Source organism: Desmodus rotundus, chromosome 11 (assembly GCF_022682495.2).
Source record: "Desmodus rotundus isolate HL8 chromosome 11, HLdesRot8A.1, whole genome shotgun sequence".
Lineage (NCBI taxonomy): Eukaryota > Metazoa > Chordata > Mammalia > Chiroptera > Phyllostomidae > Desmodus > Desmodus rotundus.
In genome coordinates, this window is record NC_071397.1 from 49,296,351 (window position 1) to 49,317,427 (window position 21,077).

Sequence of the window (21,077 nt, forward strand, 5' to 3'; positions counted from 1 at the left end):
ATTTGTTACCATTTACAGGCTGAATATTCTATATTCAATACTAAAATTACTAATTTAGCTTATGTTGGGAGGAGTGGTTTATTGGGACACAAGCTTTTCTGAAGACATAATTAACTGATAAAGAATATTTTTTGAGGTGATGGTGAGAGGGAAATAGCCACTATTTGCTTTAAAATGTAAGCTTAACTAAGAAAATATGGTCTTGGAAAAGACTTATCTTTTATATACCCAAACCAATGCTTACAATTTTATTCCATTTTGACTTTGATCCTTAATTGTTAATAATGACTAATTCTTCTAGTAGTAATTCACACTCTGTTTTAAGAAGATGATTCTTTTAACCATTTTGAATATTTTAAATTAAAGTTAAAATGTTTTCAAAGTGCATGCACTGCTCCACGGCTTCAGGCCAATATCTATCAGCCGCTCTGCTCTCTCGGTTGAGTGCGAGTCTCACCCATGACAGCTTTCTGTAAATGAGAGATAAAGCCCTGCTCTGTAACTTTGTAACGTTCTTCTGCATCTCGCAAACTTCTGCATCTTTCGTTTTCCAGGGCCAAAGGGAAGGAAATTTGTGTTGTATTTACTCCTTTTTTCTCTCTCATCAATTATTTGCCTTATATTTATTTACATAAAGTTTTCTTCTTATTAGCAATCAGATTAAAGTCACAAATTGTGCTCAGATGCACACTGCTTTCCATTAAAAGAACATGTCCTTTTTAAGACAAATAATTTTTTAAACCACTTTTAAACATAACAGGAGTTAGAAACTGAGATATACATTGATTTTACTATGTGACCTTTGTCCTAACTGTGAAGCTATCAAAATATCTTATCACATCTTGCCTCTTCCATTACCACATACCAACTTACTCTTTGTAATAAAATACTCTGCAGTAATTCAAGTTTATAATTGCCTTTGCATTTCTAATAATTGTCACTGTAACAAAACCTAAAAATATAATTTCTGTGCACTTAAATTAAATTTGTGTCTTTTCTTTTATTAAGTAGGAGCTATTCTAGTTACTAAATTTAGGAATATACTTTTCACACTAACAGTTTAAAAATATAACAAATAACTTTTATTCAGTGATATAGTGATGACTTTTTATTGCATTCTTATGTAGAAATGCACGTGTGGTTTTTATTTTTATATTTACTATATTTTTATTTATCTTGGTTTCTTTTGGTTTTCATATTAAAGGAGCAGTTTCCACATGTTGTTATCGACTCTTTCTATTTTTGTCAAGGTAGATTAACAAAAATAAGTCTTTATTCAGGGAGGACTTTGACACTTTGGCCTAAATGAATGATTGCGGAATCACAAAAGTGAACCAGGTGCTGCTTGAAACATAGGAAGAACCCAAATCCTCCTTCCCATGACCTCTGGACTCCGCATATTTATCCCTTAAACCCTGCTGTAGGATTTATATGTGCACATATCATGTCCCCACTCGGCATCATCCATGAGTTACGAGCAAACTTCTCCAGTCATCCTTTGCCGTCATTGGAGCAGGTGATGAACCAGGCAGGCCCACCTCCATTGCCCACCAGACTCCACAGAGCAGGCTCAGATTGCTCCTGGCAGCCCTATGCCAAGCATGCTTGGCTATGATGTCCTTTCCTTTATGCCTAGTTGAGCGAGTGTTTCTCATTTGTTTGGTTAGTAATACCTACCACAAGTATTTTTTAAAGTGCAGTTTCACCACACACTGTATCAAATGCTTTACAAAAGTGCACGTATTCCATCTAGTATATCCTTTTATCTATGCTAAAGCATAGCCATTCCCTTCAGCCAGCTGCTTCTTCTAGATTCCTCTCATTAGTCTGCAATTCCCCACAGCTGTGGCAGGCTGCCCCCAACCCCCATTCTATCTTCAACTCTCTCCTTTTTACACTACCTCCCTGTGAGGGAAGCCCACTAATATGCTCCCCCTTTCAGCTGCACAGCTTCCTGGGACAGCTCCCAATTAAAAAGCCTAAAGATTCCCTCTTCAGCTGCACAATTTTAAATCTTCCCTACCACAGGCTTACCAGGACACCCCACTTTTCTCCTACAGAAACATTCTTCCGCTCATAGTTAAGAATACGGTGATCCTGGCTAAAATAAATATCACAACCCTTGTCTTGCAAGAAGCCCACAATGACTTATAAAATATCACCCTCTATGTCTTTAATTTAATGTTATAAAAACTTAGAATTGTGAGTATGGGGGCAAAGGAGATACTAATCTGAGAAAATGGCTCTATAAAATAATTCATGCTGAGGAGACTATGATCTTGAATGCCATTCACATAAACAAAGGAAGGAAAATTGGTTTAACAGAATAACACGGATTGTATTTGCACAATTCTAAATGTCTTTGTGAAGAGCAAAACTTTAGTTATTCACCCACATGTTTCTAGATAGCTGGATATTTGATATTAGCTGGAAGTTTGATCCAGGGTAGATGTTGTGAAGAGTGACAGAGTTGTCCTAGACTTTCTAAGTGTTTATGAAAAATAAACATAATAAAAATGGATTTTAAAAAGGGAGATGAAAAATACCCAATTAAATATGACCACATCTGAGCACCGGTTCTTTTATCCCTGGAGGGTCTGTGAAAACTGACACCACTTTGCAGGCGGGTTAAAGCAGCGTGTCCAGAATACCATCCAACATCAGAGGATGCATGGCTTCAGTTTCAACAACCTTGACAGATGTGCACATCTCCGTTATAGAACTAGGGCACATGTATGACTAGATGCCCTTGCCCTCGGATACTTCTGCTTTATAAATGCAAATACCAGTTTAATTAAATGATGGGCTTGAATGGGCTTCCCAGGCAGAAATGAGTCTCCATTGAAAGTATGTTGATTTGAGAACATTGAGAAGAGAACACATCTATTTAGTTTAAGAAGTATTTAGAAGGTCATGTTGTCAGAAAAATCAGTGACCTGCTGTGAGTCTTTTTCTAATTTAAGCTTTGATGGATTATCCATGTACAGGCACTGTGCACTTATAAACCAAAACACAGATAGGTTTGATATGATACAGTGGTTTTAAATTGTGTTTTAATTTGCAGCTATTTGAACCACTTCCATTTTTTACAGATATTGAAAATTGGAAATGAGTCAAGCAGCAGCGTGTTCCAACATACTGCTCCAAGTAACAGCATATCTCTTCACCGTGTACAGTAAGAGTCTGAAAATTAATAACCAAGTAAGAGACACTTAGCTAAAAAGATCCCAAAATAGGAGATTAGCACACATTTTTATTAAAACCTGACTGTTGTGGGGAAAAGTACTGAATCAATTGATTCCAGAAGTCCTGGCAGCGACAACTGCTAACTAGCTGACATTGGTCGACCCATGTCTGCTCTAAGTCTCAGCCTCCACATCTCTTAGATGGGAAACTTACCAGTCATTTGTATATAAGGCTAATTCAACATGAGAATGAAATGTAATGACAGATTTCGTGAATGGAAGAGATCTCTACAATGTCTTGTCTTATTATTACATTTGTAACTACTATTGTTGGCCAGTGCAATGTCATTTCATTAAAATAATTATTTATATAAATATTTTCACATACATTTCCCAGCTATGTCTTCTACTTTACCAATTAATTCATTTATCAAACTCTGAGTTGGTCACGTACAATGCTAACTATGGGTAACTTTCCTCATGGACCTCACATCTGACTGGAAACCTTGACATAAATATTTGTTAAAATATTGTAAATGAAAATGGAGGCATGCAATAGGTATGTTTATGCACAAAGAGAGAATACTCAACTAACTTTCCAGAGAAGTGAAGATTTTCTCCGTCGAGAATGTCATAGTTAATATTATGCGTCAATTTGGCTGGGCTACAGAGTCTAGAGAGCTGATCAAACAGTATTTGGGGTGTTTCTGTGTGTGTGGTTCTGGATGAGATCAGTATTTATATCTGTGAACTTGAGCTAAGCAGACTGCCCTTCCCACTGTGGGAGGGCCTCATCCAGTCAGTGGAAGTCCTGACTAGAATGAAAAGTTTAACCCTCCCTTGAGTAAGAGAGAATTCTCCAACTGACTGCCTTGGCCTTCATCTGCATCATCAGCTCTTTCTGAATGATGGTCTTCAAACCGAAACATCAGCTCTCCCCCAGTCTCCTGTACCACTGGCCTACTCTGCAGGTATTGGACTTAGGAGCCTCTTACACAATTGCATGAGCTAATTCTTATAACAAGTCATGTGTGTGTGTGTGTGTGTGTGTGTGTGTGTATATATATATGTATTATAAATGAATCTATGTATATATGTATATATATATAATTGTAATTGGTTCTCTTTTGCTTGAGAATTCTGGCTAATACAGATGTGCCATTCATGCTGAATATTATAAAGTGTGTGTGGGAGTTTGAAAAGTAGATGAAGATGTAAACGACTCTATAGGTAGAGAAAGCATACTGGGATAAACTAGAACTGGACTGAACAGACACTCCAAGAAGTTCCCTTTGGGCTATCAAGAGTGGGGGTTAAGATGGGGGGAAGAAAGGGTAGAGGCAAGAGATGAGTTTAAGGGTTAGATCACGGAAATGCCTTCTGTGCTGTATAAAAGCTTTTGGACTTTACCCTATAGGAAATTAGAAGCCATTGGAAGGATTTAAACAGGGAAATAAGATGATTAAATTTGCATTTTAAAAGATTACTCTAGCTGCAATGTCAGGTATGGATTAGAGAGGGTCAAGGCTGCTGACAGGAAGATTACCGAATTGGTATAAGCCAGGATAATGAAGTCCTGCAGCAAGTCAGCAGTGGTGGAAATGGAAACGAGGTGCACAGAAAGGGTACAGAAGAGACAGAATCAACCAAATTCAGTATGCGTTGGCATGGGTAAAGGGGCATTAGATAGACTAAGCAGAGTGCTCAGCGTCCAGGCTTGTGCCTCTGGATAGAATTGATAGTGTCATGCAGATGGCAGAGGAGGCTTGGGAACATGAAAATTAGTTATATTTTGAGCATGTATTGTTTTTGACACATGTTGCTAGCTCCAGAAAAGGATGTCTAACAGGCAATTAGAGACATAGATCAAGAGACAAATTAGAAGTCAGGGCTAGAGTTATAAAAAAGGTTGGGCTACTTAGGAAGCTAGATATAGAAATTACTGTTATCGATGAGATCATTCAAGAAATCTGTGAAAAGTAATAAAAGGAAGGTGACAGAGACAGAACCCTTGATGGCTCATAAAAAATGAATCCCCTGTTTTCTGGTTACAGATGTTTGTGGAGTTAGGATTAGAGTAAATGGCACTTTATAAGATCTTCCTTGAAGGATAACATATTTAAATATAAACACTAGTTATGATTTATGCCACATAAACATGTAGTTTCATGCTGCTCTGACACACCTATATTTATTTTTCAAGCTTATTATTAATTACATCTATAGAATCAGTGTTTTGGTGAGATGCTAACACTTTAGCAATCTTGGAAAAAGAGAACTGTCATTGATTTAAGATTATGACTTAAAACCTACCTGGTATCTTAATATAGAATTATAGAAGACAACAACATATAGTTACACTTATTCTGCTTGCTCATTGGAAGGTCAAACAACTGCAGAAACAAACCAGTGTTAAATGGAGTGACATGAAGGCCATTTACTGTAATAATGGTCTATAGGTCTGTGATTTATGTTCTAATGTTCTTAAATGCAGGGTTCTTCAGTGCTGTATTACTTGGGGTATGGGAGGAATAATTGGGGCATTTTAGGAGGAGAAGAAGGAAGAAAAAGAGGAAAGGGTAGGGGAGCGTGAGAGCAGGAAGAAAGAGAGGTGAGGGGAGGAAAAAGGACAAATAGCAGCAGAAGCAAGAGGCTGGATGTGGCCCATAAAACCATATACAAATTTTATACACACACACATACACTCCCTTTAGAGAAAAAGATTGCTGACACCTGAATAGAGAATATAAGTGTAAACAATACAAACTCTGAGAGCAAACAATCAAATTAACATAATCCCCAAACAATAAAACAGCTGACCACCCCTCAAAAAATCCTTTACCTAAAGTGACAAAAAATTTTAATAATTAGTAGCTATTTCTTTTCTGCCCACACCATCACCTTTGGAAAAGGAGCCCATTGGGGAGCCCTGATTTCCACCTGCAGCAGAAGCCCTGAATGATAAGTCTGTCTAAGACCCTCATATTGAAATAGGCAGTACGTGCCCCCCATTCATTATAAGTGTATTGCTGGCCTGTGAAAGGACCTCGGCTCCTATGTGAGGACTATGCTATGAAAACACAATGCTGGTTTATGTGACTTTACATCTCCATCTACTTTTCAAACTCGTACACACACTTTATAATATTCAGCATGAATGGCACACTCTGTATTAGCCAGAATTCTCAAGCAAAAGAGAACCAATTACAATTATATATACATATATACATAGATTCATTTATAATACATATATACATACACACACACACACACACACATGACTTGTTATAAGAATTAGCTCATGCAATTGTGTAAGAGGCTCCTAAGTCCAATACCTGCAGAGTAGGCCAGTGGTACAGGAGACTGGGGGAGAGCTGATGTTTCGGTTTGAAGACCATCATTCAGAAAGAGCTGATGATGCAGATGAAGGCCAAGGCAGTCAGTTGGAGAATTCTCTCTTACTCAAGGGAGGGTTAAACTTTTCATTCTAGTCAGGTTTATGCATCACTAGTCCAAAATTCCAAGATGCCCAACATATCAAATATTTTTTAAAAAAATCAACATATTGTATGCTTTAGTTTGGGAGGGATTTAAAGGAAAATGAATTGTGACTTTTTTCTGATGGGAAAACAAATGTTCTTTGAAATGAGAGCCTAGGATTTTTTGTTTTGCTTATTTAAAACAGCTATTTATTGTTTCTTGTAATAGTTTCCTACTAACTTTCACATAGCTCTGTTTTACTTCATCTATTTCTTTGAACAATTTGTCACCTGGTCCTTTTGTTTTCTCCTCCTGAGGAAGGCGTGTGGGTACCAACAGCTACAGAACATATATACACCAACACACCAACACACCTTATTCCACTCCATGCATCTTTCCTGCCGGCATGCCTTTCTATTTGCTCCCCACCTGATCCAAGGCATCCATTTGAGGGGTTATTTTATTCCTTTGTATAAAAAGCATTTATTCTGCTCTTCTGAGAACTGCCTATTTCTATGAGTAGTATCTTTAAAATATTTCTTAGATTTTTGAACAAAATAAAGGTGTTCATTACTTTGAGAAGAAAACATTTAATTCTGTAACAGAGCAGAAAAGTTGAAAATGTCACTCTTCCAAATGGTTGCATTCATTCAAAGAAAAACCAAGTGTCCAAAGAGACTCAGTATCCCACTAAACTGACCAAAACTTTAATCAAAAGTTGTTGCTATTCATTTATAATACGTGCTGGGGATGTAACATACAGCATGGTGACTAGAGTTAACAATACTGCATTGCATATTTGAGAGTTGAGAGATAGAGCTTAGAAATTCTCATCACAAAAAAAAAACAAAAACAAAAACACAACTTGTAACTGCGGTGATGGCTGTTAACTAAATTTATTTTGATAATAATTTTGTCATATATATATATTAAATCATTATATTATACATCTAAGACTAATGCAACATTATATATCAATTGTATTAAAATAAAGAAACCCAAAACAAAGTGCATTGCTGGATTCCTAAACTATCATATATAAATCCAGAAAATGAAATATTGCCTATTTCCCTGACTTCTAATCTTTTTACACTCAAGGGAAATTGGGTTAGCAAGTATTCTTCTGCTTACTTATGATTTTTCTATTAAAGTTCATCTTATAATGTGAAGACATACAGGACCTAGGGAGACCTGCTCGTGCTGCAGCGGCTAGTGCACGAGAAGATGCGAGAGCAATAATTTTATTTTTCTTAGCCTAATAGGCTACTAACCCAATTTGTTGATGTGGTTTTGTAAGGTATACACAGGCCACTTGAACAGGGAAATGAAATCAATCACTGAAACCTCAGTCAGGAGAAATGACCTTCAGCCAATGTCCCTTTTGAAAAAGAAAAATTTTAAACGTCTAGAGAATTACAAGCTTGGTGGAGCAGGCGCTTTTTGAACCCTCCGTGAAGCCTGTGAGTGTTACTCAACCCCACTAGAGTGAGGTGGATCGTCTTACTGTTTCCACAGCTGCCAGGGTATTAAATTCTGACTGCATCCAATGCTGTGACCATCGTACTGTGTCTAACTGCAGGCCAAGTGCTGGGGAGAGGGCCGCCAGAGGACTTCTTTCTGGAGGCTGTCGGACTCTGATACGCAAGGTCCTCTTGCTCTCCGCTGATCTGTCCACCACACAAAAGGGCTCCTCAGTGCCCACCGCTCACGTCTGCTGGCTTTCCAACATGCACTTCATATGATTTCCTGTTAGTGCCAGTTTTTCAAAAGGGTCATTAATCCTGTCATCTTAAAAATCAAAGGTTTACTTATTGACAGAAAAAGGAAGCTTTTTTGGAGGGAATGGCTCTCACCACTGCTTTAAACCTTGAATAGATATTAACTAGTAAAAGACAGGGAAATGAAGATTGATGGCTTACACCTGTTCCTTACCATGCACTGTCCCTTGGCCATAATTTCAGGTACTGTCACTTTAGAATACCAGATTATGTCATATATCTTGATTCCCAGGGAAGGTTAATATATATCAATCACTTACAAAAAATAATACCGTAGATAATAGCATGTTTTTTCAAAATATGCCATTATCTTAAAACTAACTGTTTTATATATTTTAAAAAGTTGTCACAATTTGTGGTGAATTGTTATGGAAGGTTACGTGTAGTGGTCCTAAAATGGTCCTACAGTTGCATGTGGAACTGGTGCTGTTATTAGCTGAAAGAATCTATAAAACACTTTTTAAAATGAACTTTTTCTTTTGTTTATAAATTAACCTTTCAAAATATTAACAGTATTTCTTAAAATAAAACACATACCTATATAATATTTTTACACAAATGTACATGTAACATTTTTCATTTAGTATCTCATTTTTCACAAAAATATATCCTCCCTAATTCTCATTTCCCAAGAGCTATGGGGATGAAAGACTTTGATGTGAGTCTGTGAAAATTATAAAAGTGCTGTGATTTCTTCCTCAGTAGAAACTGATTGTGTAGACTCCTAAAGTACAAATAACAAAACATATTTATGAGGAACACATTTTGAAGCAGAAAATACATAAAAATGAAGAGAATAATCATTATTATCATTCTTTCAAAGTTCCAAATCTTCCTAAGGAATAAAACCTACCAGATAAAACTTTCAACTTTCTGATAATTAGCTCTATCATAGTTGCAAACTACAGAAAGATAAACTTCACAAAAGAAACCTAAGGTAGGTTTTTTATACTACCTTAACAACTCTGATAAGGTAGTATCAGAGTTAGCATACAAATATAATATTTTAAATACAAATTATGTTGAATCCTCTAGCAAACAATTATTGTAACATTCGGGGAGAAAACAGAGATTTAAATTGCCGTTAGGTATTATGTAGCACTTCATGTTGTGTAATTTGTTACCATGTGTTTTTTGCAGTAATTTCCCTAATTTCGCACAACCGTTCCATGCCATAAATTAAAATCAACTTTTCCTTTCTAAAGAAAATAGAAGAACAGCGAGCGCATGACGATGCTTGCTGGAAAAGCACATTGATGATTCCTGATTGGAGCAGTAGTCAGCATGTATAAGCCTCTGGTTTGTAGTTTTACTCAATTTTATATAGAGTTGAAAGTGCCTTGTCTTAGAAAGTATATATTCAAAGAACTCAGAGGGGATCAGGAAGAAATTATGTACAATTGAATTTCAAATGTCTGATAAAAGATAGCATATGGCCATTTAGATGTTCCTTACTAGCAATTGGAAATAATGATAATAAACCAATGAACATTTTTGAGTGCTTTTGGTGTGTCAGGCAATGCGTGAAGAATATTATGGGAATTATCTATTTTATTTCTCATAACAATATGGCAATAATATTCCTATCATTCTTATTTCACATAAAGGAAAATCAGTTCTCAGGTTAAGAAATTTCCTTAAGGATGCATAGCTACTGTGTAAGAGTCTTTCTTATGCCAACATCCATACTTCTAACCATTACCTTAAATAAAAGTGAAAGTAACCACTCAGGTGAACAAAACAGTATTTGCAGTCGTGATAAAAATCAATCTAAAAAGCAGAAGGAATGTTTTCTACATTTTCTCCAGAATTTAAATTTTGGCATTACTGCTGATTCTTCCTCTTATCTCAGATCCTTTCCTCACTTCATTTAAGTTGGATTTCATAGAAACAGTCTACTCACTTCGTGCTACAGATTTTACCAATTGGGACGTTCGGGGAATATTATTAATTTTTATGTACATAGTTCATTTACATTTATATTATAAATATCACATGTACAGAGCATCATTATAGGGTGGGAGAGTACAGGGTGGATAAACAAATCTTAATATTTAAGATATTGTCTTAACATTTAAGAGGTGGGATGGGTTGGCTCTGGGCCTCAACTCCTGCCCCACACCCCAGGCTACCTTCAGTTTTACATCCTTGACCTCTGTCTTCTGCCTGGTCCTTCTATCCTAGAATCTACAATAAGTCATTCCACTGCAGTTTTTACAGACCTGTCTCTTCCTCCAGAGTCCATGTTCCCATAGTAAATAGGTAGATTTTTATTCCCCTCTGTGTCTTCCCCTGACATCCTAATGCTTACCACAAAGAGAAACTTTTAAATGTTTTTTAAATGAATAACCAAATAAATGAATGGTTGTAATATTAAGTAGTGAATTCTTAATTTGAGGGGCGTTTGACTAGATAGCCTTGTCAGTTGCTTCTGTAATTGTCTAATATTACAGGTCAGTGGAGAGAACAGTGCATGTGTGTGTTATGAATTTGGAGCCTAATATTAAGGATATTGTCTACTCTTTGAATGTATTATAAAAAGCACAAACTATACAGAATAAAGAGAAATGATATAACATATGTTAATATATTCAACATTCACCCTAAGAAATAAAGCATTTACTGTGTGTTTGAAGATCCTTCTGCCTCCTGCTCCTGTATAGAACTTACCTCTACCCCTGCATTACAGGTTTACCACTTTTCTACATTTCTTTACATTTATCAGACCCTAATAGATGTATGAATATTTATATTTGCATTTATATTTACAACATAGTTTTTGCATTAAAATTTCTATAAAATAATGTCAAACTACACATTCTTCTACATTTCTTTTCATCCAATGATTTGTGACTTGTTAGTGCTTCATGCGTAGCTCTAATTCATGAGGTCTAACTTTGACAAGACTGAAAAACAAGATGGCATAGAGTGAGTACTGGAGTATTGGAAGAGGCAAGTGAGAGTATGAGCAGGAATCAGGGTTCCTCAGCTATGTGTGGGTTGGCTCCTTGTATGTGTGATGGTTATAGACTGACACATAGAAGGGTAGTAGGCTCCATGAGGGCACGAAGGACAAAAGGAGAGCCACTGGGGATCCAGTGACTTGCAAAGAGAGGAACAGAGGTTAATTTCCTCTGTGATTTATAACCAATTGGCCCTTGAGCTGAAAATAGTGGCACATTGGATGGTAATGAGAAATTAATTTAGATACCGATAAGAAATAAATGTGTGTGCCCTTGAGGTTTGTGGGAAGAGTTTGAGTCTGATATGTTTGGTAATGCAGAATAAGCAATTGTATAGGGATCTGAGGGAGAATATTATGATTATGAGTGGAATACATTGGAGAGGATTTGGAACCAACTCAGGGAGGTCAGTCATTAAGAATGTCCATTATGTTAGGGATCAGCCATGGAGAGCATGTACTACAGAGGTAGTAGCTGTATCAAGGCAGAGAGCGGTAAAACCAAGTGATAATTATAAGGAAAAATAAGCATAGCATCTTGAATAATCTCCCTTGCAAAATGAGTGAAGAAGAAAATATTAGGATTAATACACATATAAGTGTTCCAAGCCTGAAACTAAGTTTTTTTTTTTTTAAGAAGAAATTATGTAAATTATGAAAACTATCCCAATTGATAGAAAAACTTTCTCATTGATGACTGGGATTCAAGGGAGATGAAAGACTGGATTATTTCATCTCTTAAATCTTTTAGGATTTTGTGGGGGGTTCGGAGACTTGTGGGAGGGAAGAACAAAAGTAAACAAAGAGGAAGGAAAGAGAAAACGTAACAAACTCTCTAAAATGACTTAACTTACTTAAAGGTAAAATCAAAACACTGAGGAAAAATGAGCTCCTACCTCACCCTACCACCACTTGTTCAAGTGATAGCTTACCTACATTTGTTTTAGGTTTTAACTAATGTGTTTGTGGACGAGTTAGTCCAACTCCTTCAAGCATGACACTCTTGAGGTCAAAGTCTTCGGCTTGCTAAATCTACTGAATAATTAACTTTAGCTCCAACCTGTAATCACAGCTCATATCCCAAACTTTGACCACTTTGTGCAAGAGAGGGGACCAGATGAAAGCCTGGTACTGTGAGAACAACAGTCTCAAGACACTCTCAACAGACGGGAGTCAGGAACACCACATTCATCTACAAAAATGCAATTTGGACTCCTGATTTGCATGTGTATTCTTAGAGAACAAAAACCTGAAACGTGCTATAAAGCGTGATGTTAAGTTGAATTCTTCTAAATTAGTGAGCTGAAGGAAGGCACTTAAGATTAAAAAATTATAGCAAGTTAAAAATCATATTTTCTACCATGTAACATGATTAGAACATCTATAATTAAATACCATAACTAGTCATTACAATAAATCAAACAGTTTATATTGTAAACTTTTTCCTGAAGGTTAGTATGATTTTTTGATATAGAAATTAGAGTTAGGGCTTTACCTCATTTTTTATTAGCTTTCACTTATTTTCTCTTCATTTAGACCCACAAAGTCATTATCATTGCTCAAAGAAACTGAAAAATGTAATATTCTAAAATAAATTGGAGTTATTTAAAGATTATTTTCATGCTTAAAAACAAGTAAAATGAGTTTTTAAAATATTATATATTGTATTTCTACTTGGAATTATTATGAGTTTGTTTTATTCTTTTGTGTAAGCCATCACCCTCATGGAATTGTTTTTGCTTTATCATAATATTTTTCTGTATTTCTCTGCATACTTCAAAGTCAGTATATTTTGTATTGCTCTTTATTCTAACCAATCATTTCAGAATATAAAAAAATTCAACATTATCCATTTAATTTATTTTGTTGCTTTAAAAATACAGTGAAGAGGCTAATATGTAATATCTTTTTGTATTTTTCTCTTCTACAATCGATATTCTTATCAGTATCATATTGGTCATGCAATTGACTTATACAATTATTCTCTGATTTTCATGAAGAAATACTTGTTTATCAAATATATTCTTTCTCTTTTTATTTTACCACTTTATTCCAACCTCTGTTAGACAAAATATTTTCAAACTTTCTTTTTGTTCTATTACTGTCGAACAACTTTTTTCCTCTGCTTTCTCAAATCCCTAATGAGAGAAGGAAAGCAAATATGGCCTTGATGGTGCCTGTGAACTGCTATCTTTTTATCAGCGTCACTGCAAACTAAGATTACGGAAACAACTGTCTGTTTTAACCTAACTGTGGAAAGCATCTGGGTTAGATGAAGGTAAAGCATGACAGAGTCAGAAAGGAGCCAGTTCTAGATAAATTAGCACAGAGATCAGGCAAACAAATGTCCAAGTTTTTTTTAAATTAAATTTTATTTTTAGAATAGCTTTAGATTTACAGAAAAATTGCAAAAATATTAAAATTTGAGACAATTAAAGTTGTAAATATATGAGAGATATTGGACAGTTACCATGTGCCCTACACTTAATTTCTCCAATTTTTCATGCTTATTAGTATGGTAGATTATAATTAATGAACTGATATTGATAAATTTTATATTTTATTTACATTTCTTTAGTTTTAATTAATTTTTTTGGTTGTTATTTTGTTTCAGGATGCAATCTACCAACTTTACCATACTGCATTTAATAATCATATGTCCTTACATGCTGCTGGCTGTGATGGTTTGTCACATTTTTTATTGTTTTTGGTGACTTTGTCAGTTGTGATACATACTGGTCAAATATTTTTTTTAATAGAATGTCCAACAATTGGGACTTTTCTAATGTTTTTCTCATAATTTAACTGGGGTTGTGGTGTTTGGGAGGAGGACTGCAGAGATAAAGTGATTTTCATCACATAATATCAAGCGTATCAACGTGACTTATTACGGTGGATGTTGACTACGACTGTTTTAGCTAAGGTGGGATATTACTTTGCTATGGTGGTCCTAACAAACTACCACATTTTGGGTGCCTTAAACAAGAGAAATTTATTGTTTCTCGGTTCTGGAGGCTTGAAGTACAATGTCAAGGTGTCAAGCAGTTTAGTTTCTTCTAAGGGCTGTGAGGGAGAATGTTTTATGCCTATCCTTTAGCCACTGGTGGTTTGTTGGCAATCTTTGGCATTTTTTGGCTTATAGATGCATCACCCCGATCTCTACCTTAATCTTTTCATATGATATAGGAAGGAGAGCCTGGACATGAATATATCAACTATTAACGGCACTTGTCTCTGCAGTTAGAAACAACAACAGTATATTGGAAGAGAATTTCACAAATTCCTAATACCACACCTTCCTGCCATCTCTCTTGCTATATTGGATGAAGAGTTTGGGTTCCAATCTAAAGCAAATCTATTTATCTTTTCTATTCAATTATTTTTTTGAGAAATGAGAAATTTGTTCTCTCTCTCCTGCATCACAGATTTTTCCTCAACACTGTCATTTATTGCTACCATCTGTGTTCAAGTCATAATCATCTCTCTCCTGGATGACTACAATAGACTCCCAACTGGCTTCCCTAATTCTACCTTTGTCTTGTGGCCAAGTCTCAATGAACTTGCAAAATGGTATCTTTTCAAAACCCCTGTTGGATCACGTCTACTCAAAATCTTCTAATAACTACTTGTTTCACAGATTAAAACCCATTGATCTACAAGTACCTTCATGATGGGCTTTTCCTTTGGCTCTCTGACCACATCTCTGCTACGCTTTCCTTCATCCATGCTGTTCCTTCAACACCCAGGTGCACTGGAGTTTCAGGACCTTTGCACTGTGTGTTTTGAATGGCTTACTCCAACACCTCTTTCAGGTCTTTACTCAAATTAACTTTCTCAGTTAGGTCTGTCCTGCTCATATTATGTAAAATTATGACTACATGCTCATCAGGCAGTTACTGTCCACTTAATTTGCCTAACATATCCATACTACTTATTACTTTCTTAAATTTATTTTTTATTGTTTATACAATTGCAGTTATTCCTGCTGTCCCTTTCCTCATCTCCAACCAGCCTCACCCTCTGCCCTCCCCAAGTCAATCCCCTTATCACAACCATGTCCTTGGGTTATGCATAAAAGTTCTTTGGCTAATCCCTTCACCTTGTTTCATCCAACACTGCCCTTTCCTCTGGACATTGTCAGTCTTTCTATATATCCACACTTCTGTTTCTATTCTGTTTGTTAGTATGTTATATTCATTATATTCCACATAAAAGTGAGATCACGTCATATTTTTCTGTCATTGACTGGCTTATTTCACTTAGTATAATATTCTCAAGGTCCATCCATCCTGACACAAAAGATAAAGTTTGTCACAAAACTTTTACCTTTTTTACCACTGTGTAGTATTCCATTGTAAGGTTATCACAACTTTTTTACCCACTCATCTACTGATGGGCAGTTAGGCTGTTTCCAGCTTTTGGTTATTGTAAATAGTACTGCTATGAACATGTGTGTGTGTGTGTGTGTGTCTTATATATATATATCATATATGTATATATTTGTGTTGATGTTTTGGAATTCTTAGGATATATTTCCAGGAGTAGAATTCCTGGCTCAGAAGGAGTTCCATTTGTAATTTTTTGAGGATATTTTGTTTTTCTTTCCTCAGTGGCTACACCACATTTTATTACCACCAACAGTGTACTAGAGGTCCCTTTTCTCTACATCCTTGCCAACACTTGTTGATTGTTGATTTATTGATCGTAGCCATTCTGACAGGTGTGATGTGATATCTTATTGTGGTCTTAATTTTCATCTCTCTAATGATTAGTGTTGTTCAGCATTTTTCCATATGTCTATGGACGATCTGTATATCACCTTTGGAGAAGTATCTATTCACATCCTTTGCCTGCTTCTTAATTGGGTTGTTTGTCTTCCTGGTGTTGAGTTGTATTAGTTCTTTATATATTTTAGAGGCTAACTCCTTATCAGATGTATCATTGGCAAAAATGTTCTCCCATACAATGGATTCCATATTTGTCCTCCTGGTGGTTTCTTTAGCTGTCCAAAAGCTTTTTATTTTGATGTAGTCCTATTTGTTTATTCTCTCCTTTGTTTCCAGTGCCCAGGAGATATATCAGCAAAAATATTGTTACAAGAGGTATCTGAGATTTTACTGCCTATGTTTTCTTCTAGGACTTTTATGGTTTCACAACTTATATTTAAATCTTTTATCTATTTTAAATTTATTTTAGTGTAGGGTATAAGTTGGTGGTCTAGTTTCATTTTTCTTTTTTTTTTTTTGCATGTATTTGTCCAGTTTTCCCAGCATCATTTATCAAAGAGACTGTCTTTGCTCCATTGTATGTTCTTACAACCTTTGTCAAATATCAATTGATTATAAAGGCATGGATTTTTTTCTGAGCTCTCTGTTCTAGTCCATTGATCCAAGAAAATCTCAATCAAGCAATCTAACACTATACCTAAAATAACTAGAGAAACAACAACAAACAAACCCCAGAGCAAAAAGAAGGAAATAAATAACATCTGAGTGGAAATCAAAGACATCTAGATTAAAAAAAAAAAAACAATACAGAAGATCAATGAAACCAAGAGCTGATTCTTTGAAAAGAGAAACAAGATTGACAAAACTTTAATCAGGCTCATTAAAAGATTAGAGAGAGAGAAGGAGAAAGAGAGACAGGAGCCAAATAAATAAAATCAGAAGTGAAAGAGGTGAAATAACAACTGATATCACAGACATACAAGGGACTGTAAGAAAGTAGTATGAATGATTATTTGTCAAGGAATTGGCAATCTGAGTGAATGGATAAATTTTTAGAAACATAAAATCTCCCAAAACTGAATCAGGAAGAATCAGAAAACCTGAATAGACCAATGACAACTAATGAAAATTTGAAGAGGTAATAAAAACACAGCACACAAAAGTCCTGAACCAGATGGCTTCACAGGAGAATTTTAGCAATCATTCAAAGAAGAACTAGCACTGATCCTTCTCAAACTATTCCAAAAAGTTCAAGAGGAGGGAAGACTTCCAAGTTCTTTTTACACTGACAGTATTATCCTAATTCCCAAACCAGAAAAAGACACAACAAAGAAAGAAAATTATAGGCCACTATCCCTGATGAACATAGATGCTAAAATCCTCAACAAAATAGTAGCAAACCAGATCCAGAAGTACACCATAATACCACTTTTAAAAATGCAATGTACTCATTAATATGTATTTTTATCACTTTCCATAAGATTATGAGCTTCGTTAGGCAAACATTTAACTCTGTTAAGTTATCTTGCATATGACCAATGACTAGACTAATGCCTGACACTCAGTAGACTTTAAACAAATTTTAAAAATAATTTTCCATAACAATGGTAATAATAGTAATGGCTGACACTTTCAATATTTTCTATGTGCTAAGTACTCTTGTAGATTTGTTGTACACATTAACACATTTATTCCTAAAAACAAGCCTATAATATAGGTATTATTTTCTTGCTTTACAAATTAGGAAACATGCCAAATTTCCAAAATTAATAATTGGAAGGTTGAAGATTAGTGGCCATTTCTTATTTATATTGTTTTCTATTTTTCAAAAATTTTACATTGAATAGGTATTTCTTTTATAACCCACAGAAAAATATTTATCAGTCCAGCCATCCCATCAGTGTTCCCTTAGTCAATGATTCTTTACAGGATGCATCCAGCTGTAATCTGGGATTTGTGTTCTTATACTGACTATTTAATTCTTATTTTCTGTATATCTTTTATCCTTACAATTAGCTCCTGTGGTTATAACTACTTTTTCACATGAATCTCACAAATTTTAATACAGTGCTTATTTATTGATATCTTTAATGAATATTGACTGATAAGTATTTGTGTTTGCCCAACTTTGATAAGAATGTGCATGTTTGTATGTGTGCATTTTGTGGTTACATTTTTTATGAAGGTAAGAGTTATGAATACATTTGCTTCTGTTCTTTTAAATTGAACTACAGCATAATGAAGGCTTTAAGCATACTAAAAATTCCCTAAGCATCCCTTAAAACATGTCAATGAAATAATACAGCATAATTATTTTGTTCTATTTTTAAAGATGGCACATAGAGGTTAAGTAATTTTCTTGAAAGCAGAACATTTACATACTGTATTTTTAATTAACCATCTTAAATTAACTGTGCACCTTATTCCTAAAACTTTTATGAATGTACATGTGGTTCAAAAGTTAGCAACTTGATGATTCAGAAAGCAAAGAGCCAACAAATTTGTGGTAAAAAAAATCACCTACAACCATTACAATCTCAGGTTTCAAAAAATGCCTAGTGATATATAATTGTAGTCATTATTGAGATAAACTGAGTAATGGAGGCTAATTAGAAATCAGCACAGTATAAGGATCAGTAAACTTTGGGTTAGTTAAAACAGTCTTTAAAAATCAAAATTCTGCAGCAGATTAATCTCTGAAAATTTATCTAACCAAACTAAATAAAAGCTAAGTGTTATATTTTATTTGTTACATGGACAGTTATTAGGGAATTTATCTGTCATAGTATTCATCTATGTCTTCATGATGTACATACATATTCATCAAATGAAGCTCATAAGTGAATTTTAGTTTTTGTTAAACAATAAAAACAAAGTAATTTAGCAATTGGCATAGTTTTTCTTTCTCTAACACGATGGGGAAGGACATTGGTAACAGGGCCGAAGGGGCGTGGCTGCTGAGTGCAGTGTGTGCACACAGAGAGAGATTCGTTACCCATCTATTTCCCCAGCCCGCCCATTCTGGGCGTCGTTCTTTTCACTGACTTTGCACACACCTTTTGTGGTAGATAGTTTTCAAAATGACTGCCATCAACCCCTTCCCATCCTGCCTGCTTAAGCTACTTCTCATTTGCTCCTGATCTAGCCCTAATAAGTTGTTTCCTCAACAGACTGCAGCAGAAGTAACATTCTTAATATTACAAGATCAGGTCAAAAGAAGTCTTGCAGCTCCTACTTAGGTCTCTTGGGATGTTGCCAGCTGGAAATCAGTTTCTGTGCTGTGAGAAGTCAATGGGAGCCACATGGAAAGAATGTCTGTATCTGCTCTCCTTGACAAACAAGGTGAGCTTCCTGGCAACAGTTGGCACCACTGACAAGAGTACCACCTCAGGTATTGAGCCCAGGAGAGCCTTCAGACTACTGCAGCCCCAGATTCCAACCTATTTCAACGTTTTGGGATACCTAGAGTAACAATCAATCAATTGGCACCAGTCAACCTACAAAACCACGGGAAATCACAATAAATTGTCATTTTAAACCACTGAGTTTGGGGTTATTTTTTTTCACAGTAATAAACAACTGACAAAATTTAATGCCAGTAGTTGGTTGCTGCCACCTCAAAAACTTAAACCATCAGTTGTTCTTTGAAACTGAGAGGCTGGCATACACTGGAGGGATCTGAAGGAGACTGTGGCAGACTTGAAGGCACTGAAGTAATTCTGTTAGAGGATTGAGAAAAGTGACCCATTTTACACAGTAGCAAGAAGTTTGGCAACACTGCTTGAGATTAAGTACAAACTAGAAAATACATAATAAATCTTGATTAAGATTTCCAGAGCCATAAAACTACAACTGTTATTTTTGAAAGCCATGTATAATTAGGTAAAGATAGAGAAAGGGGGAGGGGGGCTAAAAATTATTTGTTCAGTTTCAAGAAGAAGTTTGAGAAAACATAAAGGAGCCTGGAAATGTTGCATCAAAAATTAAACTGTTTCTCTCATTATCAGACTTCACTATAACGAAAAACCTTTCAAAATAACAAATGAGCTCAAGGCAAAGATCAAATAAAAGATGTTGCCAGAAAATTAGGTTCAGGGTTGAAATATTCCTACAGGGTATAGTTATAAGAATTTTTGTTAAGACCTTATTTTGTTAAATAAGAAATATTTAAGGTTGTGTTTTGTGTATCTCAGCTGGATAAAAAGACTTCTAAGAATCTTAAATGCATATTTCCTAGACATTTTCAGCCTGGAAGTCTAATAATGGTGTGTCTTTTAGACTCTCCATAGTAGACAGAAAGATGTCAAAAATCTAAATACCACTGTGCCATAGCACCATGCTTTTTAGCCCAAACCAGAATGGAGTTTCCTCAAAGAAATTCTTGTCTATGTCTTCAGACAAATAAATTGAACCTGAATCAGATTTATAAAAAAATATCTAACATTTTAGAAATATTTGCTTAAAAAAAGGAAGAAGCAGTTCAAAACGTGAAAACCTTCAAGGCCCCCAATCTTCTATGCTTTCCAGACAGCAAGATGAGCTATTTATCTCCACATACAGGCCCTTTTTTAGGGATGACTTCGATTTCAGAACCAAGAGTCCATAGAATGGATTCGAGAGACACAGAGAATCATTCCCAGAGTAGAGTTTAAGCTAGCTGGGTAACTAGTGATATGTGCAAAGCTGGATTTCAGAACTGATGACAACTGATGGCTATACGCCACCTGTCATCTTTTTCACTTTTGAAATGGGAATGTCTGTTGCAATTATCTTACTCCTGCATCATCATTTTATATTGGGGTTAGGAGGGAAGTGGTAGGGGCAGAGAAACGAATCTAGAAAGATCATAGGATGTCAGACAGAGAGAAGTCATATTTGATGACCTGGACTTGCACCTAATTTAGATGTGTATGTCCTGACTTTAGAACGGGCACCGTAATGAGGT